Here is a 20,626-nt window from a genome sequence, read left to right as displayed (position 1 = left end):
AAAAGTGAAACCTAAAAAGGCATGAAAGGCATGAGGTGTGAGGTTTCTAAGGTAGCAACTATTGAAGTAGGGTGCTTTATTAGGCAAATGGAAATGTTGATGAGGGTACTAGCTGATTTTGGGGTGCTTCTCCCTGTACTTCCCCTCCTTCTAGGGTTCACCTACGCCATGGGGGCCCCACTGCAATGTCAAAAGCTGCCACTGCAAGCATGATCGACATACAGATGGAGAGGGGTGAGGTGGGCAGACAGGCACACCTGCCAGTGCTCTGAACAAAGCTCTGAAAAGCTCTACCAGGAAATGCTGAAGGCAACCTGACGTTTCTACTGCCTGATCTACACTCATTTCACTCAGCTCGAAGGCTAAGTAAGAGACCACCTAGTGACTGCTTGCCTATTGACCAACTGTGTGCCAATACGTGTACACCACTTCTGACAATGCCTTATCTTCCTTACAATCCACTGCTAGTTTCTGTTTCCACTTTGGCCATTCCTAATGTATTAGCAGTGTCGCACTGAAAACAACCTGATATTTCATATTTCTGTGAATTAACCTTGACATTTTAATATATACAATTTTCCCCGGTTCTGAAACTTTTTCTTTTTTTCATATAGTTCAGGAGGTCCTCTGAGTTTTCTTATTCCAGGACTATACCGAAATACCAGTGTTTTCTAAACTGAGTTTTTCATTTTTCTGATTTTTGTCCACCCATACCAATTTCCTATTTTTCCTCAACGTCTACATATAAGAGTGTTACATAAAAATGATGTAGTATGGGTAAAATAGGAAACAATGGAATTTGAAAGGAGAAGGTGAAACAGAAAGAAGAAAGCACTGTTTTCCATAAACTCAGAACTATTAAAACCATCCTATTTCTCTGCATTAACCCAAGTAGAAAGATAAATTAACTGTTAGTGTTAATAAGTATCTCTGACATGTCTTACTTCTAATGTATATGGCAAATAATGTTGCAATTGGAATTGAAATATAAAAATATTCTGGAATGGGTCCACAGGTTACATTTGGTCAACTGCAGATTCTAGCTGCCAGGTCAGCGGTGCAACCACTGGCAAAGCCAGGATGAGCGGAGGATGTTTTGATGAATATTAATTCGTATTAAGATAACAAGTGCCACATTCCAGTTAAAGATGCACATGTTTAATGTCATCTAGACTTCAGTTAATTTCACTCTCCTTTCTGCCACGGATACATCCATCAAGCGACTCAAATTGATCCAACATGCAGCTGCTTCCCTAATCTGGGACAATCATTCCTTAAGATAGAGGCACACCAGATACCCGTCGAGGACTTCAAGCGCAGAACCGGCCCCACAGCTCGCCGCACCCGCTCCGCGGGTGCCGCTTCGCGGGTGCCGCTTCGCACGGGAGTGCGTTACCCTTCAACATCCGGCACCTGGGCATCCTAGGCGGAGGTAAGGGCGTGAAGCTAGGCGTGGGCTGCGAGTGTGCAGGGACTCCAACAACCAGGAGTCCCTGCGAGACCACGGACTTACCATCCGGTCCGCTCTCCCCGCCGGCCCGCCCCCCGCCCGCCTGTAGCTGCAAAAGGCGCCTCCTCGCATTACCTGTTGGGACAATCATTCCTTAAGATAGAGGCACACCAGATACCCGTCGAGGACTTCAAGCGCAGAACCGGCCCCACAGCTCGCCGCACCCGCTCCGCGGGTGCCGCTTCGCACGGGAGTGCGTTACCCTTCAACAACCGGCACCTGGGCATCCTAGGCGGAGGTAAGGGCGTGAGGCTAGGCGTGGGCTGCGAGTGTGCAGGGACTCCAACAACCAGGAGTCCCTGCGAGACCACGGACTTACCATCCGGTCCGCTCTCCCCGCCGGCCCGCCCCCCCGCCTATCACGCCCACTATATCAAAGCACTACACTCCCGCAGCGCGGGACGCAGCACGGGGCGAAGACCGGGCTAAGAGCGGGCCGTTTGAGGCCGTTCGAGGACTGAGCGGACTGGACTGGCCCACCCTCTTTCGCCCTTTGTTTCATACTACTGAGGATCATAAAGCTCAACTATTCGTCCTCCATTCCACATTTCTTGTTGACTGTCTTTGCCCCTTACTTAAGGTATGTGTACCAGAATAACCAGGAGCAAGGCCACCAAAGGTGGTCATCCAATTAGTGGTCCTATGGATGACTTCATTACCCGCACCAATTTCGCCATAGATCAGGAAATATCCAAACTTCAAACTCGGGTATCTCTTGAGCTGGCAGCTGCTAGAAGACTTTCCGAGGTTATTGCTACTTCTAAAAAATCCTCCTTGGGCCCCATAGCCGCGGCGGTTACTCCAGAGTGCCCTCTTATCCCCCATTGTATAGTTGCACAGGCTGAGGTTCATCCGACCCCGCTCTCACTTGTCCCTTCACCACACTATGTCCATCAACCCAACCTAGAGGAAGCGAGTGTACCTGCCACCTCTAGCACTCAGAATGATACTCCTATTCTTCCCCCTCCAGTGGTATTCAACGCCTCTAGTGCTACCCAACCAAAACGGAAGCCTCGCTCTCGTTCCGCTTACTCTCGGAAGAAGGCGAAAGTCGCGGTGTCACAACATTTGGCACTGACGAAAGGCTCAACACCTACTACTAAAGGTGTCCGGCCTTCTGGGAAGCAGCCCCCAATGGAGGGAGGGGGGGGGCTGGGTCAACCGCTGAGCCATCCAACATCACCTTAGAGTCTGAGGGTTTACAGGTAGACGGTTTGGGCAATAATGATAGGGAATTTATAGATCTGGTATGGGAATCCCTTAAAAAGCTTCTTTCCCCTTTAGATCTCAGACTCTCACGAATCGAAAACAATCTACTCGAGATGGAAAAGAGCATTATTGCTCTGGCCACTCTCGGTCTGAGAAGTCTTGAGAACCAGGGCCTCCTTGTAGCTGATGCTACACCTCCAGCTCCCACATCACAAGTACCTCAAATTCTCCCTACTATAACTAACACTGCACGCCCGGTCCCCAAACCGAGGACTGTGGCTGTGGACCAAATCTCAACTGCCACAATCCCTAGGGCCCCCAAACGGGCTTCCACCCACCCACCTGCTAACCCTAAATCTGGAATAACTCCAAAACTCCATCTTGGCGAAGCAGCTCTCCCGCCCACCCAGGATCTCCAGGCAAAGAATAACTTTAGAGGGGGCTATATTGACCTCCCCCCGGAGGCTAACGACTTTGTAGTTGTGCTGACGGGAGTTCCCCAGATTAGTAGCGGCCAATATGAGAACCACTGGTCTTTGAAAAACAAAATAATGCATTGGCTTAATGTTAATAGACCTATTCCCAATGGCCGCAGAAGTAAAGTCTTGATGGTACGCAGAACTTCTTGGGTGAGCCCAACAAGGAAAACGAATCCTGGGGATTGTATCGTTGTAACTTTTGATGATCCACTCACGGCACAGCATATATGTTCGTGGCCCTGTAGCGAAGGGTCTTCTGTCATTCCTAGGCCATTGTCCTTTTTCTATCCCCCACGCCCCATATATAATCAGACGGACACCTGGTCATTAGTTCACCACCAATCAAGGAGAAATCGCCCTAACCATCGTGTGGATCCTTTTTTACACTGGAATGGTCTTCCAATTTCAAACAGATTCGGAGGCCTGGAGGAAGTAGATTGACTCTCCAGGCATTCTGGTTTCCACACAGTGGGAAATGTACTACCATTGCCAGCTCATGGGCCCTCCGATTCCCCTTGTGTGGGTACTGAACCTTTAGTCACTGACCATCCCTCTGATTTAGTAAGAACATTACATAGTCCAATTTCTGAGGGGGGGTCGATAGTTGAGAGCGGTGTAGATCTAGCTAACCTGACTGTTCTGGGTGACCTTAACCCACAAGGTAGGGATGACCAGTTGGCACCTTCCCACATTCTATCCATGGTCTCCACCCAGGCTACCCTATCAGTGGGAACCCAGCCTGAGGAAACCATGGCTCTCAAAATTCCCCACAATGAGCCCTTAGAAAGGCTACCTTCAGTGGCTGTGCCTATTTCATCTGCATCTGCTCACTTTCTTAACCAGTCTACTATAGATGTACCCCCGCTAAAGATTGTAAGCTGGAATGTGGCAGGGCTAACTCGCAACTTTGATAACCCAGAATGGAATGTGTTCCTAGAGCCATATGATATTTGTATCCTGCAAGAAACCTGGTCTCAGGAACCAAAGTACAGAGTAGGCTTTACTACCTATTTTGTTCCAGCTATCCAACAAAGTGGATCAAAGGGTCGCCCGTCTGGAGGCCTTCTAATATGGGTCAGCATTGCTCTGGGTCTAAAGGTGAGCCAAAGGTCCACACATTCTCCTGACCTTCAGAGGATCTCAATACATTGCCAGGGGGGAAGGATGTTAGAGGTTTTTAACCTGTATCTGAGGGGCGCCAGGAGTGGGACATCAAGCCTACCTCAGACAGGTCTCAGCAACGACCTAGCTGCTTGCAAGATTGACTCCTATATTCTCCTTGCAGGCGACTTTAACTGTTGTTTTGAACCCTTGGCAAAAGAAGATATTTTGGATTCTTTTGATGAAGACACAAGAAGAGGAATCCCGATCCTGACCCTTGACCCGATTCCTAAATGGACACAAAGTGCGATAGACATCAATGCACTTTGTATGGAACACAACTTGAGATCAGTAAATGGTCGATCAAAATCGGACCTTATGGGTGCTCATACTTATAACAGGACGGGCCACACCTCTAGAATTGATTTTATCATCTTGAATTATAATCTCTGACCATTTCATCTAGACATGGAAGTTGTAGCATCTTGCGATAGTGATCACAACCCCCTCTGCCTAACCCTCTCTTCCCTTTGGCAAACGAAGAAGTGTGATAAGCAAGCCCATATCTGGAAATCATCCCATGAAATTGTTCCGTCTAATTGTGGTAGGCGCTTGAAGTGGGCAAAAGTCAAAGCAGACGAAGCAAGGTTGGCGCAAGCCGGGACCATCTTGTCTGTGGTGGAGCCTCGGCTTGACGCTTTAAGTCCATCCAGTAAAAAAGTTTTATCGCTATTTACAGAGACCATAGCAGCACTGAGTAAACTGTTTATCATTCCTCAAACCAAGCCCAGGGTGGTTTCCAAAAGTGACTCCAAGGCTAGAGACAAATGGTATTCCCCTAAATGTCGTGCTGCTAAGGGGGAGCTCATTTCTGCGGTAAAGAGCAGGGACCCAGCCGCTATTAGTTCCGCAAGGAAATTCTACAAAAAAACAGTGGCTGAGGCAAAGGAGGCTTATGATTATTACTTCTGGTGTGACCTAACTGAGGCAAGTAGCATGAAGAATTCCAAAGGGTTTTGGGATCTCCTAAGAGCAAGGAACAAGCCCATCGACCAGCAAATAACCTGTAACATCTCGAGTGACGCTTGGTTTGTCCACTTCTCCAAGCTATATTCTGCTGCACCGGGGTTGTCTCCTCCATGTCCGGGATCTTTGCCCAGCCCAATAGCTAATCCCCTTGCCATCGATGGCCCTTTCACTAGCCAGGAAGTTGAAAGGGCAATTGGGGGTATTGTTTCCAATAAGGCTCCAGGTCCTGATGGGATCCCAGGTGATTTACTGAAATCCTACCCAGCAGTGTGGAGCAGATTAATCGCCTCACTTCTAAATGAGGCTCTGCTAGGAGGACCTTTTCCTGACTCTTGGAGGGGCGCAGAAGTTGTGCCTATCTTTAAGAAAGGCAGTAGGGACGACCCAGCCAACTATCGCCCTATCAGATTGTTGGATTCAACCCAGATGGTTGCGGGCAAAGTGGTACTGGGTAGGATTTTGCAGTGGGCTGATGAGGAAAAGATTCTGTCCGATTTTCAGGCGGGCTTTAGAACAGGGACAGGCACCATCAAGCAAACATTCCGCCTTCTAATGTTATATTGGAAAGTGGTGGTGCTGGGAGGGGGCACGTTATATCTAGTCTTTATAGACTTGAGAACGGCCTTCGACCTGGTCCCGCGGGCACTACTATGGAATGTCCTTGATGGATTAGGGTTACCCACCTACCTGTTGTTCTTGCTTAGAAAATTCCATGAAGACAATTTCGCCCAGATCAGGTGGGGTGCTCAGGGAGAAAAAACATCTCGCATCCCTGTAGACAGGGGCGTCCGCCAGGGCTGTGTGCTTGCCCCCACTCTGTTCTCTCTTTATGTCAACGGAGTGGTGGAGCATCTGCTGCAACACCCTGCGGATGCACCTACTCTGGCGGGAAGAAAAGTCCCAACGCTCCTGTTTGCGGACGACACCCTCCTGATCTCGAAATCCCCAGCGGGCATTCAGAAATTGCTTTCTAGCTTTAAATCCTTCTGTGACACCAAGGGTTTGGCTATAAATATCAGCAAGACCAAATTCCTTGTCCTTAACCCCCCCAAGAAATCCGTCGCCCCCCCTGTTCTAGACTCTATCCCCTTGGAAAGAAAGAGTCAAAGAATTCGATTACCTGGGAATACGTTTGTGTGACTCAATGAGTTGGAAGGCACACCACCAAAAGGTGTTTCTGACTCATAAAAGGGTCACAGGAGCCTTGCTCAAGGAACAACGAGCCTCTTCCTTGAAACCAATTGGGGCAGTGCTAGATATCTATAGAGCAAGGGTTGTAAGCGCAGCTCTATATGGCGCAGAACTGTGGGGCATCCAGAGAGTCGATACCCTGGCCCATCTTGAAAACAATTTTCATAAAGATCTGATGAGGCTACCCCACAGTACTCCTACAATCCCCCTCCTGCTGGATGCAGGTACTCGCCCAATTTGTGAACAAGCAAAACTGCGCCCCCTGCTTCTTTGGACCCGGATATGGAATGTCCCAGAATTGTGTAGTTACGCTGACACCCTAAAAGATCTGTTGTCCCTTCCAGGTTGCAATAGGGTACCCTGGTTCAGGGAGGTCAAACGACTGCTCTATGAGCTGGGTTTAGGAGACGCTTGGGTTAACAAAACAGCACCGCCCAAGCAGTTCCTAAAGAACGGTTACTGGTTATGGGTAAAAAACAACAGATTACGTAATTCCAACCATTGTAAATCTGTCGCCCAGTTCTTACTAGTTAAAGAGCTCCCTCTCAGGGAACCCTATCTGGACCTAATTCACAACTCTGGAGACAGATCACTATACTTTAAATTTAGGGTGGGTGTACTCCCCCTAGGTTTGTTAACTTCCTCATGGAATCCTCCTTTCCAAACGGTTCCGTTTTGCCTGTTCTGTGATTCAAGGGTTGAGTCTGTCGCCCACTTATTGTTTGAGTGTAGTGTTTACGCAGCTCCTAGATCGAAATGGCTAAAACCCTTGTGTAGGAGTCTAGGAACAAGATCACATCTAGAAGCCCTACGTATATTGCGCTCAGATGCCCGCCCATTCTTTGCATGCTGTATGGCAAAATTTCTAGGCTGGGCATGGCGCATAAGAACCTCAAGGAAGCTGTTGATGCCGTAATGTGCTTTTTGTGAACTGCATCCTACACTATTGTATATATCTTGAAGGATATTTTAAATTTGTATACTTATGGCTCTACTGTTTTTACTACGATTCCCTACGGTATTTTATATCATGTATCTTGTAATGTTTTTATTTTATGTTTTGTACTGCTTTTATGATATGTACCGTATCGAAATAAAGCTATACTACTACCTACCCTAATCTGTAAGGTGCCGGAGAGCAACATATGACTTTTTTTCTGAAACAACTGCATTGGTTTCTAGTTTGTCAAAGAATGTTCTTGAATGTGATGATCATAATTCATCTAGCCATTTACCAAAACTTCCTAGAATTTATCGCTGTTAAATTCAGCTGGTACAGCGAGCGGAGCCTAGCCAAGCAGCAAGATAGCCACCTTATAGAGGGTTCTGCAGGAGATATTAAAATCCATTGGATATCCTGCTTCAACGGGCTCCCCATAGGCCATGACATGCTGGTGGCTTGATTGGGATGGCAGTGAGGCTGCTCATGTATTCAGTAGGTCTCTGCACTGCCTGAGAGACGCGCACTGAGGGCGAAGAAATCTACGGCCTGCACCGGACACAGGATGCCGCTCTGACTACGTGGCCACACAGTGGCATAGCTCTGTGCTGCATACATCTGACTGGGTCCCCCGCAGGACACAAGGGAGGCAGACACTGAGATCTGGCCCAGCGTTGTTACACCAGAGGGTGTGCCAGACCTGGAGCGCTGACGCCGGCTGCTCCTGCGCACTTTGATTTGTGGCCAGAGGCAGTCACAGCGCTGTCGGGCCCTCCAACTCCTGGGCATCCCATCTGGCAATCCAGCTCAGGGAGCGGCGGCGGAGAACATAACGCAAGGCCGCCACCTCCCCCACCCATACTATGTGAACCGGCTGGGCCTGGAATGAACTTTGTGCAATGGCAGGACCCGTTCCAAGGCCTGAAGACACAGCATAAGACCAGAATGCTATACCTGCTAAATAGGGGGTAAGTGGGTGGTGAGCAGCGCCATAAAACTCCCCAAGGATGATGCCACCTTGACAGGGGCCCCTGCCAAACACTGACCTAGAGCGTCTGGCTCTGTGCCCTGCAGCATACCTGAGCCACGAGTGTGAACACAATCAGAACCCCTACTGGAAGCATGCCGAGTTGGGATCTGACTCATTTGCCACCTGGGAAGCGCTTGGGGCTGACGGGACAGTGTTTGTTAAATCTTGGTAACGGACCTGCTCATGCCCTCCCACTGTTCGTGGTCACACCGGAGTGAGGCTACTCAGCATCCACTGCCACAAACTCAATTGGCCTGATCCACTCAACTAATCCAGCACCTTTACGGGGTCACACAGGGCTGTATCAAGTTGGTATATACCAACCTCTCTCACACCGCCGGCTGTCTGCCTGCTTAATTACCTGTCCGGACATGGGGAAACAAGATGACCGGCAATCCAATTTATCATTCGAAGGCACGCGACACACCCGGCATATGCCACTGGAGTTAAGCTATCCTGGCTGATGAGGGTTGAAATCCCGAAACCGGTCCTAGAAGGAAAATGCTACTTACTAGTATGCATCTGTTCTTGGCATGTAGGGCTGCTGACATTCATATCTTAGCATAGATCGCCGCCTAGTGTTGGGTCCGGATGATTGCACCTCGTTGTCCTGGAAGAGTCTTCGAAGTATCCAGAGATAGGTGACTCCTCCCCTGGACTACAGTGCGCATGAGCATCTTCTCCATCCTTAGATTGTTTTTCGCCATTGTGGCAAAGATGGAGTATAGTAAAGTAAGAGATGGCCGTGCAAAAGAGAATCCTGCAGCTGCAACAGGCACCAGGGAGGAGGGTGGGCGCATATGAATGTCAGCAGTCCTACATGCCAAGAACAGATGCATACTGGTAAGTAGCATTTTCCGTTCGAGGCATGTGGGCTGCTGAATTCATATCTTAGCATAGACTGTATAGCAGTATCTCCTCTAGTGGTGGTCACCTGTACCAGCTGCAGCAGTCTGAAAAAGAGTTTTAAGGACATCCTGGCCTATAGCAGCTTGCTGCTTTGTTTGTACGTCTACACAATAGTGTTTAGTGAAAGTGTGTATGGTAGACCATGTAGCTGCCCTACATATGTCTTCAAGAGGAATATTCCCTAGGAAAGCCAAGGATGTCCCCATTTGACGCTTAGAGTGTGCTTTTGGGGGAAGTGTTAAAATTGCGTTTTGCTTTTTGATAGCATATTTGAATGCATTTAACTATCCACCTGGCTATTCCTGATTTTGAGATGTGATTACCTTTATGTTGTGGGGAAAAAGCAACAAACAGTTGCTCTGTTTTCCTAAGTGATTTAGTCCTGTCAACATAATATAGCAAGCAGAGCTCTCCTTAAAAGTAGTGTGTGTAGGGCTCTTTCAGCTACGGACTGTGGGTTTTGGAAGAAAACTGGCAATTCTATTGATTGATTGATATGGAAAGTGGATATGACTTTTGGCATAAACTTGGGGTTAGTCCGAAGCACTACCTTATTTGCATGTATTTGCATAAAGGTTCTTGAATGGTTAGTGCCTGTAGCTCACTCACTCGCCTGAGATAGGTAATGGCAATCAAGAATGCCACCTTCCATGTTAGAAATTGTAATTCACATGAATGGAGTGGTTTGAAAGGAGGTCCCATAAGTCTGGTAAGTACTACATTTAAGTTCCAGACTGGTGAAGGTGGGTGCTTTGGAGGGATTATCCTTTTAAGACCTTCCATAAGAGCTTTGATTGGGGGTACTTTAAACAGAGAAAGGTGTTGTCTGTTCTGGAGATATGCTGCTATAGCAGCAAGATATAGCCTTATGGAAGAGTATGCTAGATTGCATCTTTGAAGATGCAAGAGGTAACAGATAATGTTTTGGATGGAAGCATCCAATGGATTGATTTGGTTATTATTGTAATAAATTACAAACCTTTTCCATTTAGCTGCATAGCATGCTCTAGTAGTTGGCTGTCTTGCCTCCTCGATAATGTTCATGCAATCAGGAGGCAAGTTAACGTATCCGAACTCTAAGACTTCAGGAGCCAGATCGCTAGGTTCATCTGATTGGGATCTGGGTGCCTGATTTCTCCATGGTTCAGAGTTAAAAGATGGGGCGAGAGGCGCAGTCTTTGGTGGGGAACTACTGAAAGTTCTAGGAACGTTGTGCACTTTGGCTGTCTTGCCCATGTGGGAGCAACCAGGATCATTGTGAGTGACTGCTGGCGTAGTTTGCGTGCCACCAGCGGAATCAGTGGGGCAGGTGGAAAAGCGTACGCAAATCTGCCTGTCCAGTTCATCCATATCGCATTGCCCTGTGACAACGGATGTGGGAACCTGGCGGCAAAGTACTGGCATTTTGAGATTTCGTTTGTGGCAAACAGATCTATCTCTGGATGCCCCCATTTTTGGAAGAATTGTTGGAGAACTTGAGGGTGAATCTCCCATTCATGTAGCTGTTGGCTGTGTCTGCTTAACAGATCTGCTACTTGATTATCTTTCCCTGGCAGGTGTTCTGCTAGTAGAAAAATGTTTTTGGGAATTGCCCACCTCCATATGCTCTGTGCTAGGTGAGACAGCTCTGGAGAGTGTGTCCCTCCTTGTTTCTGGATGTAATACATGGCTGTCATGTTGTCCATCTGAATCAACACAGCCTTGTTGTACAAGTATTTCTGGAATGCTTTTAGTGCCAGAAATATTGCAAGCAAATCTAAGTGGTTGATATGCAGTGTCTTTTGTTTGATTGTTCAGAGCCCTTTGACTGTGTATTGAAGTAAGTGGGCTCCCCAACCTGTCAGTGATGCGTCCGCTGTTAGTACTACTTGCGGAACTGGCTCTTGGAACAGTCGCCCCTTGGAAAGGTTTTGAGGATTCCACCACTGCAGAGAGTTGTAAGCGCGACTGTCTACCAACACTAGGTCTTTTAGTTGTCCTTGAGCTTGGTTCCCCCGCTGTGCTAGGCATTCTTGCAGTGGACTAATTTGAAGTCGGGAATGAGGGACAATGAATATACAGGAGGCCATCATGCCTATGAGCTGCATGAACACTCGAGCTGGCAAAGAGTGTTGAGGCTGAAACTTTTGAATGAGAGTCTGCACGTTGGCTATCCTGGCTGGGTTTGGATATGCCTTTGCTACTGAGGTATCTATTGTAGCCCCCAGATATTGCTGTATGTGGGAGGGCTGTAGATGTGATTTTGGGTAATTTATGGAATAACCCAGACTGTGCAGCAGCTGGAGTGTCTGAGACGTATGGCTTGCACACTGTGTGTACGAGTTGGCTTTTATGAGCCAATCGTCGAGGTATGGAAACACGTGGATGGGTTGCCTTCTGAGGTGTGCTGCTACTACCGCTAGAAATTTTGTGAAAACTCTTGGGGCTGTAGTCACCCTGAAGGGAAGAACTTTGAATTGATAATGTTGACCTTCTATTGTGAACCTGAGGTATTTCCTGTGAGCTGGATGTATAGGTATGTGAAAATATGCATCTTTGAGGTCTAATGTAGCAAGGAAGTCGCCTTGCTGGAGTAACGGGAGTACCTGTTGTAGAGTAATCTTATGGAAATGCTCTGAGAGTATGTATTGATTTAGCGGTCTGAGGTCTAGTATGGGTCTGAGAGATCCATCCTTTTTGAGAATTAGGAAGTATAGAGAGTATACCCCTGTTCCTTGGTTTTGAAAAGGGACTGGTTCTATTGCTCCTTTTTGTAGCATGGGCGCGACCTCTTGTTGTAACAATGTGATGTGTTCTTTGGACATAGGACGGTGTTTGGGTGGTATGTTGGGAGGAGTAGAAGTCAGTTTCAGGCAATAACCATACTGTATAATTTGTCTCACCCACCTGTCTGTGGTAATGGAGTTCCAGACTGGTAGGAATTGTTTGATTCTGTCTCCGACTGGTGTTGGATGGTCTGGAGGGAGTGTGATGAAGTCACTGTTTAACGGCAGTGGAGGCTCTGGTGTTATTGCCGCCACGTCCTCTGCCCTTGTTATTGTTGCCCCTATAACCTCCTCTGTTGGAGCCTTTATTAAAGGAACTTTGGGTGTTGCTTTTGTATGTAGAGGAAGTTTGTGATGTGTTGCCTCTTGCGGAGCCTCTGTAGGAGGAGCGACAAAAGGAACCTCTATGTTGTTGAAACTGAAGTGCGCCCATAGACTTAGCAGTTTCAGTATCTTTTTTCATTTTATCTAAGATGGCATCTACTGCAGGGCCAAACAGGAAGTCTTGGTTAACTGGTTGGTAGAGGATGGTGGATTGCACCTCGTTTTTAAAACCAGAGATGCGTAGCCACGCGTGTCTGCGTAGTAATACACTAGTAGTAATGGACCTGGCTGATGTGTCAGCTGCGTCAAGCGCACATTTAATGGAAGCAGTAGTTCTAAATTTGCCTTCCTGTATGAGGTCGTTAGCCTGAGCTTTAAAAGGTTCTGGCAGGTGTTGCAGTAAACCTTCAAGTTTATCGTTATGTGCTCTATCATAGCGTGCTAGTAGAGCTTGTGTGTTTGCAATCCTCCATGAATTAGCGGCCTGTGAAGCTACTCTTTTGCCTGAGGCTTCTAATATTTTAGACTCTTTGTCAGGAGGGGGAGCATCTCCTGTTATTTGTGAGTTAGCTCTCTTTCGAGCGTTTGCTACAAGTGAGTCTAAAGGCAACTGGGATTTAATATAAGTAGGGTCTGTAGGGGCCGCCTTATAATTTTTCTCAATCCTGGGATTGAGTACACATGCTCTGGCTGGATCTTTGAATATGTCTGGCGCATGTTTTAGTACCCCTTTTAACATAGGAAGTGTCCTGACGTTTTTCCCAGAAGTAGGAAAAGTGTCAAATAGAAAATCTTTTTCTATTGGGTCAGTGTGCATGTCGACCTTGTGGTATTTTGCTGCCCTATCCAGCAGTTGGTTAAAAACAATGGTGTCGTCAGAAGGCAACGGCTTTGTAGGGTATGGAGAGGTGTCTTAGATGGGTTGTGTGTCATATGGATCATTCGGGTCATCCCATGTGTCATCCTGGTTCATTAAAATCATCCTGAGGATATTCCCCCATGTTATCCCCATCATTATAATCTGAATTTGTAGGAAAGTAGGGCACAAAAGGCATATTAGGAAAGAAAGGAGGAGGAGTAAAAGGCCTTGAGGGAGATGTCCCGAAGTCTTTTTTTTTTTGGAGGAACAGGGGAATGAGTGTCTGTGTCCAATGGTCTCTTTTTCCGGTGATAAACTGTAACGTGTCCTGTTTCAGGGTCTATATACAGTTTAGGTTGTTCCTCAGTTACTGGATCAGGATGAAAGAGTTCTTCCTCAACTGTCCGTGGCTTTGGCGCTGATGTTTTTGGCTTAGTGACTTGTTTGTGATCTTTTGGCTCGAGGGCCTTTGGTCGTGGAGCTTTTTTCGGCTCGACTGTTGCTTTCGGGTCGGTAACCTTTTTCGGTTCGACGTCCTTTGTTGGTTTAACAGTCTTTTTCAGTTTGGTGACCTTGTTTGGATCGACGACCTGTTTCGGATCGACTGGAGCTTTTAGTTCGATACGCTTTTTATGCTCGACAGCTTTTTTCGGCTCAATGTTTTTGGTCGAGTCAATGGCTTTTTTCGGCTCGACAGGCTTTGTGGTGTGATCCTGTTTTTGTTGATCGACACTCTTTTTAGGATCAACGGCCTTCTTTGGGTCGGTGTTCTTTTTGGATTGACGACCCGTTTTGGTTCTAGGCTCTTCTTTTGCTCGATAGCTTTCGACTCGACAACCTTTTTGGGTTGGGCGACCTTCTTTGGGTCGACCACCTTCTTCGGTTCGACGACCTTCCTCGGTTCGACGACCTTCTTCGAATCGACGACCTTCGGTTCGACAACCCTCTTGGGGTCGACAACCTTCTTGGGGAGAATGGTACTCTGTCCTGGGCTATCAGAAGGCCTGGTATTGGGCTTTGGAGCCGGAAGGCGGGGCTTCTGAAGGAGCTTGTCGATCTCGGCTAAGGCCTTTGACCGGAGCCTTATCTTTTGGGATAAGCGGTGTTGGGGGCTGGGTCCTCACTTTTTGCCCTGGCGTGATTTGGTCATCGGAGTCCGACTGGTCCTCAATGGTGACGATTTCTAGATCAGAGTCCGCGGCTTCTGGGAGGTCTCTGTTCATCATCGAAGATGTTCTCCGGTTCCGGTGCCGGCCGCTGCATCTCTTGCTTAGCAGCTTGTCGATTCCGGATGGTCTTCGAACGGAATTGGGCACACGCTGGGCAATTTTCTTTGTTGTGCTCCGGTGATAAGCACTTGTTGCATACTGTATGTTTGTCAGTACGCGGGAATTTGGAGTGGCATTGTGGGCACCTTTTGAACGGGCTCCATTCCATCGACAGCAGGCCCAAGTGGCGTCGAAAGGCCCAACGGCCCACGTCGACGACCAGATCGAGATGGAAAGTTTGGTCAAGTCAAGAAGTACCGAACGAGAACAATACAGTCGAAGTAGAAGGCCTTTTGGCCTTAGAAAGTAGTTTAGTTTTGGTTGCGAAGTTGGAGTAGAGGAATAACATCCAAACCCAATGGGGAAAAAAAACAATCTAAGGATGGAGAAGATGCCCATGCACACTGTAGTCCAGGGGAGGAGTCACCTATCTCGTGATACTTCACAGAGTCTTCCAGGACAACAAGGTGCAATCATCCGGACCCAACACTAGGCGGCGATCTATGCTAAGATATGAATTCAGCAGCCCACATGCCTCGAACTGCTTGTTTCCAGTCCAGGGAGGACCTGGCCTGCCAGTTAGGGCTGGACTGTTCCCATTGGGCGCAGGGTCAAGACTGATTTGCATATGGCTGGGTCCAAACTGGAATGACATGGTGAGCAAAAAAACGATGGACTTAGGCCCAGATCTCTGTACTGGGATAAATGTATGACACTGTTCTGCATTCTGTCCATCAATTGTTTTTGCATTTGACACCCAGCATATAGAGCAGGAAGCGCGGAGGATCCTCCTGACCGCCCAAGTGGGGACTCCCAGCAAGACAGCGACCGTAAAGGATAAATCTAGCCTGAGTGCAATAGACACAAAACTAGATCTCATGGTGCGGTGTCTCAACCGCATAAAGGAGCAGATTGACAAACATGAGGACAGGCTGGAAAACCTTGAAGCCCGCATGTCAGATGCGAATGACTGCCTGAGCTGCCTTCACCTGGATAAAGTCCTTGATCTAGAAGTGCGCTCACGCTGCAACAACCTCGGTATTCAGGGTTAGAAAAAGCAAGGTTTAATCAGGACATTTATTTTTAGGGCATACTTACTTGCTCTGGCGAGCTGGCAACAGGTGTTCTGCTTGCTCACAAAGTGACTGAACAATAAAGATGCCTTTAAATCTGGTTATCTTGTCACATTTGCTTGACTCTCAGAGATAGAGGTCAAAAGTTCCTACATTTACTTTTCTTTCTGTGACTGAAGTTAGAGGATTTTGTAAAGTGAACTGTGTGACGGTTGCGCAGTGCAAAGCATGTGAAACGAAAGTCTGTTCGATTTCAGGATTTTTTTTCTAACATCACTGAAATAGCTAATACGTGAACTTTCCAAAAATGTCAAATATATTTCACTAGTTATGAAGACATTTTTGTAATTCTGTGGTAAAAAAAATTTGTATAGGATCAAAACAATCAGAACTCTTTACTTCATGATTTGCAAACTTTACATATTTTTGCTAAAACCCAATTCCCAAACATTGTTTATGCGCTATATAGTTTTATCAATAAGACTACATGTTAGTGGGAAAGTTTTGTGGCCATTTTAATGGAAAATGTGGTATCTGTAAATGGCAGTGAACTACCACATCAGGCTTTAGTAATATATTTATGAAAAGCGATAGATTTTAAACAGGGAAATAATCCTGCTCCTGCCCAGATGACAATGCTATTAGAGAACTAAGAGGCAAGCCAGGGATCATTTGTACCCTATTTGTGTGCTCAATTCTTATTATACATGGAGCAAACATTTAGTCTAGTAAATAGAGTGTTTTTGTACAGTAGAAATAATGAACTTGCATATTTAAAGATGCTCTCATGTGATAATGAAGAAAAAGTCGGCTCCATAAGACAAAATATTTTTTTAGGTTCACTCAATTTGAGACCAGTTCATGGGTCAATTACATAATAGTTAGGTCTAGTAGATTATTCACGTTACCAGACCTGCAGGTCTAGTAATTTTTTTATGATTTTTCGAGCCCTGGCTGGAGTTCACTGCCATTGACAGAATGGAGGACTATGCAGAGTTCATGCTCCACACGCTATTGGGGGGAGGCCGTATCCCCGGTCATCATCTTGGAGCGCGCACTTCACTCACTTGGTCTGCGGCCCTCCCCAGGTTCCCCTGCTGGCCCCATTGTTGCCAGGCTCCTTAACTACAGGGACCCGGATGTCTTCCTGCGCCTGGCCGGGGAGCGCCACTCACTTCAGTATCAGGGCAATACAATCTCATTCTATCCAGACTTTAACACGGACAGTACAAGCTGACCGATGGGAGTTCCTACCGGCCAAGAGACTCCTCCAGAGAGCTGCAATCCAACCCACACTACTCTACCCAGCTAAATTGTGCATTCCACACATGAGGAAACCTCACTAGTTCACAGATGCAAGGATGCCTTAATCAGTTACTAATTGTATAGCTCTGTGAAACATCAGGGCAGACATGCGCTCTATAAATTCCCAATAATAATAATGCACCCAAATTTGCTAAACAGGTCACTGCTGGGAACACATCACCTCTGGTGCCAACACTGTAGTGTAGTTCCTATATTCCCAATAGGCTCTGCGCATTGGAATAATATATTCTATAGATGTGACATAGTACTGAGGTCAGTATGTCTATATCGAATTTACTAAACTTAATTGGGAGTGCCAGCTAGCTCAGAGGTTACTAGAAACTTTCTCGAATACACAAGAAGGGTTTAGTTTCTGACAACCGCATAAACATGACAACTTTGTTTCCCTAGGACTGGAACAAATATCTTCAGAGTCGTGGAAACAACAGATAACTAGTTCACTCAGTCAATCGTGCATGCTTCGTTTCTACAGAGTTGCAGAGAAATAGTGAGACAGGCATTTTCAATAAAAGGTTTATTGAACAGTCTTCTTTCTCATGCAAGAGAGGTGAACTGCTACAATCGTTAGACAGAATGCAAAGTATAATGCGTACAGTGAGAATAGTATTATAATAAAAAACTGTAATAGCATTGTCTAGTGCTATGACATATACAAAAATACATACATAAATAACACTGGCTAAAATACTCAACTGCTGCTTCTAAAATACGCCTACCCCAATGTACCTATTGTAAGTCTAGTACGAGGGAAGAAGTATGGTCTTTGGCATAGGTTTAGTTTTTGTCAAAAACTGCCAAAGGTTTCTCTAGGTTTTGATCAGCTCCATACCTTAGAATGAAGGATTTCCCAACACCCCGCAAGGGGAGTCAGAAACACTGGAGCTGGATTATCGGCAGAGGACAGCTTCTTGTCAGTGCGTCAGCTGGAGAGTCTGCTTCCTTCGGCACTTGCTCTAGCGAGCTGCGTCGGGCAAGTAGGTAGTCGAACTGCACCGAACTACACTGTACTTTGCCAGAGCAAGTGAAGGTATATTTATACCTTGAAGGTGTTTAGGAATGCCAGCTTTGATGTAAAGTCGGGCATCTGAACGTCATGGATGAACCCCTAAGGAATAGTTGTTCATGCATAATAATGAGTTTCCTGGAGAAATCAATATCCAAGCTAGGGGAAGTCTCTTCTGCTTAAGAGTCTGGTTTTCCAAGAAATCGTTGTGACGTTTGATGAACGGATGGAAGCAGCCATGCCTGTATTTGGATAGCATTGGCTATGCCTAATTAAGGGCTTGATTTCTATGCCTATATAAAGGCAACGTAGATTGTACCTATACAAGGGCATGAATTGGGAAAATTCATTTGGAATCTAAAACGCCATACAACACCCACTCCACTTTCATATGTATGACATTACTAAGTTCTACTGTGTTAACAACAAGGACCCCCTGATACGGATCAATATCGTTTCGTATTTCTATCAGCCGTTTGGTGAGGCTTATTCAATGCTTCAATTTTTACGAAAATACAAAATGCAAAGTTTTAGACTAACCCTTACTTTGATTAACTAAACAAAACATATTTTCATACATCTTATTCTCTTACCTAAAATTGTAATCATGTACAGAGATAATACTATTCTCATGTAAGGAAGCTGTAGTACGACTGTATCAGGGATGTATCGTCGAAATCCAGACTTGGTATTTTATTTACAACTTTCTAAAAAGACAAGGTAACACGCGGGTAAGTGGTCTAAATTCCTATTTTAAGCCTTGTGCATCCACTAAAGAAATTACACATAAGGTGAGCGGTAGTATTATCTCTGTACATGATTACAATTTTAGGTAAGAGAATTTTTGTGAATACATATGTATCATTACATCGTTATTTTATCAAGCCTGATCATTGCACTGACTTTTATTATTCCTTTTTTAATCAAATTAAAAATGTATATTTTCTAAACCGGACTAGTTTGTTTGTTTAATCTATTGTGTATTTGCTGTAGTATATGCCTGGGAGTGTTACTTTGCATATATTACTAAGTTCTAAACACGTTAAACATATCTAAACATGATGTGTTAAAACCCACCCAAAACACATAAAAAATGCAATGGTACTGCTTGTACACAAAAGCGCATTGGTGCTGTACGCATTTAAAGCAATGTTTCATTCTAAGCATATTTGTTGAAATTTCGATGCCAAATGAATTAATCATGAAAATATACATTTATAAAATGGCTCCTAAATACAGAAGAAAAAGGGCCAAAGCCATTTCATGTCAGAATACATAAAACTGTTTGTGTATGTGGACAAGGTCAAATATTGTCTTCTGGAAGTTTTTCTAAGAATTCTTGTTCTCTATGAATAGTTCTACTTTAAGCAGATTACTTGTGCCAAAAAAGGAAAAATACAAATTTGGAAAGGAAAATTAATCATAGGAAAAAGAGTCCCAAAGTTAGAACTTTGTTTTGAAAAATGGAGGTCGAATTCAAAGTCTCTCAGAACACTGTGTGCCAAATCAAAAGTCAGTGTTATTGTTTGGAGAAAACATCAAATCTTCTAAGTCTGTAAAAAAGTTGTCTACCATTGTAGGTGAAAGTTTGATTACCTTGTTTAAAAGATTAACCGCACATAGATGTGAAGCATCGCCGTCAGCATTGGTCGCATTAGCAATGTTTGTAATGAATGGTACCTGTGCGCCTATTTCCTCTCGTACCTCACCGTCAGCATTTTGAGTCTGTGAGATCTCAATGAATGCTGTCATCAGAATTCGTAGCCGCTGGGGACAACACAGTGCATGGGCTGTTACTGGTTCAAGCAAAGTATCAACATCCGTTGGCATGTCTGATGGGAGTGTTAGACAGATGTCTAGCATGCATTCTTGTCCGCATAGCAGGCAGCGTAGAACAGATAAGATGCAATCTTGCCAGATTGGTCTGAATGACAGAAATCATGTGGTATTTAATTCTCGTAAACAAGTTAATCCCAAAATTTGGACGAAGCACTCACGACACTTCATCGCGAGTTGTCTCCATGGAGAACTGGGTGTCGCTGGTGAATTGGCTTGCCATATTGTAGCAGAAGGAGCAAAAATAGTATCCCTGGAGCGAGTCCCAAAATGAGAGCCAGTCCGCCAAACACTGAGTGCACGAAGTTTGGAAATATTCCTAGGACTGCTTCAAAAGGTGCTAACAGTCCAGAAAATACGGTCTTAAATGCATGTACAATTCCACTCGTATCAGACATGTTTAAGATACGATTTACCATTTCTGAGCAATGTACAGGGCAGTTTGGAGTTAGTAGGGCATGTATCTCGGCAGAAGTCCTTGCGACTTGCAGATCATAGGTCTCTTTGGCCGAGGTCAGTGGCACAGATTTTTTGCAAAAGAATGGCTTTCATTCTGCTTAAAATATCAATTTCTTACAGAAGAGATGTTCAGTGAAGGCCATAACGGCGACTCTCTGTCTGTCTTGGTCTTTGGAAACAATACTTGCATACAACAAGTGACCCTGGCTGACACAGTTACTAGATAGAGTAAATCTGGCAACATGCTACAGCAGCTGTGATCGTTCAACATGAGGTAACTTTTATTGGAAAGTTGTCCAAAAATTAGATCAATCA

At 45.7% G+C, this 20,626-nt stretch overlaps 1 protein-coding gene and 1 long non-coding RNA gene across 2 annotated transcripts in view; both read right to left on the bottom strand.

Annotated features, from left to right (window-relative positions):
• SLC25A46 (solute carrier family 25 member 46) overlaps positions 1-20,626 on the bottom strand; it is a 196,898-nt gene that overhangs the window by 89,741 nt on the left and 86,531 nt on the right. The gene's annotated exons all lie outside the window — the stretch shown is intronic.
• On the bottom strand, positions 595-8,695 carry LOC147726943 (uncharacterized). The gene is made up of 2 exons (XR_015309448.1): positions 7,635-8,695; positions 595-1,253 (listed from the first exon to the last, which is right to left on the bottom strand). It is a non-coding gene; the product is annotated as an uncharacterized LOC147726943 (long non-coding RNA).

Source organism: Lissotriton vulgaris, chromosome 3_1, assembly GCF_964263255.1.
Source record: "Lissotriton vulgaris chromosome 3_1, aLisVul1.2, whole genome shotgun sequence".
NCBI lineage: Eukaryota > Metazoa > Chordata > Amphibia > Caudata > Salamandridae > Lissotriton > Lissotriton vulgaris.
The sequence above is the reverse complement of the archived record's forward strand: the minus strand, read 5'-3'. Positions and strand labels throughout refer to the sequence as shown.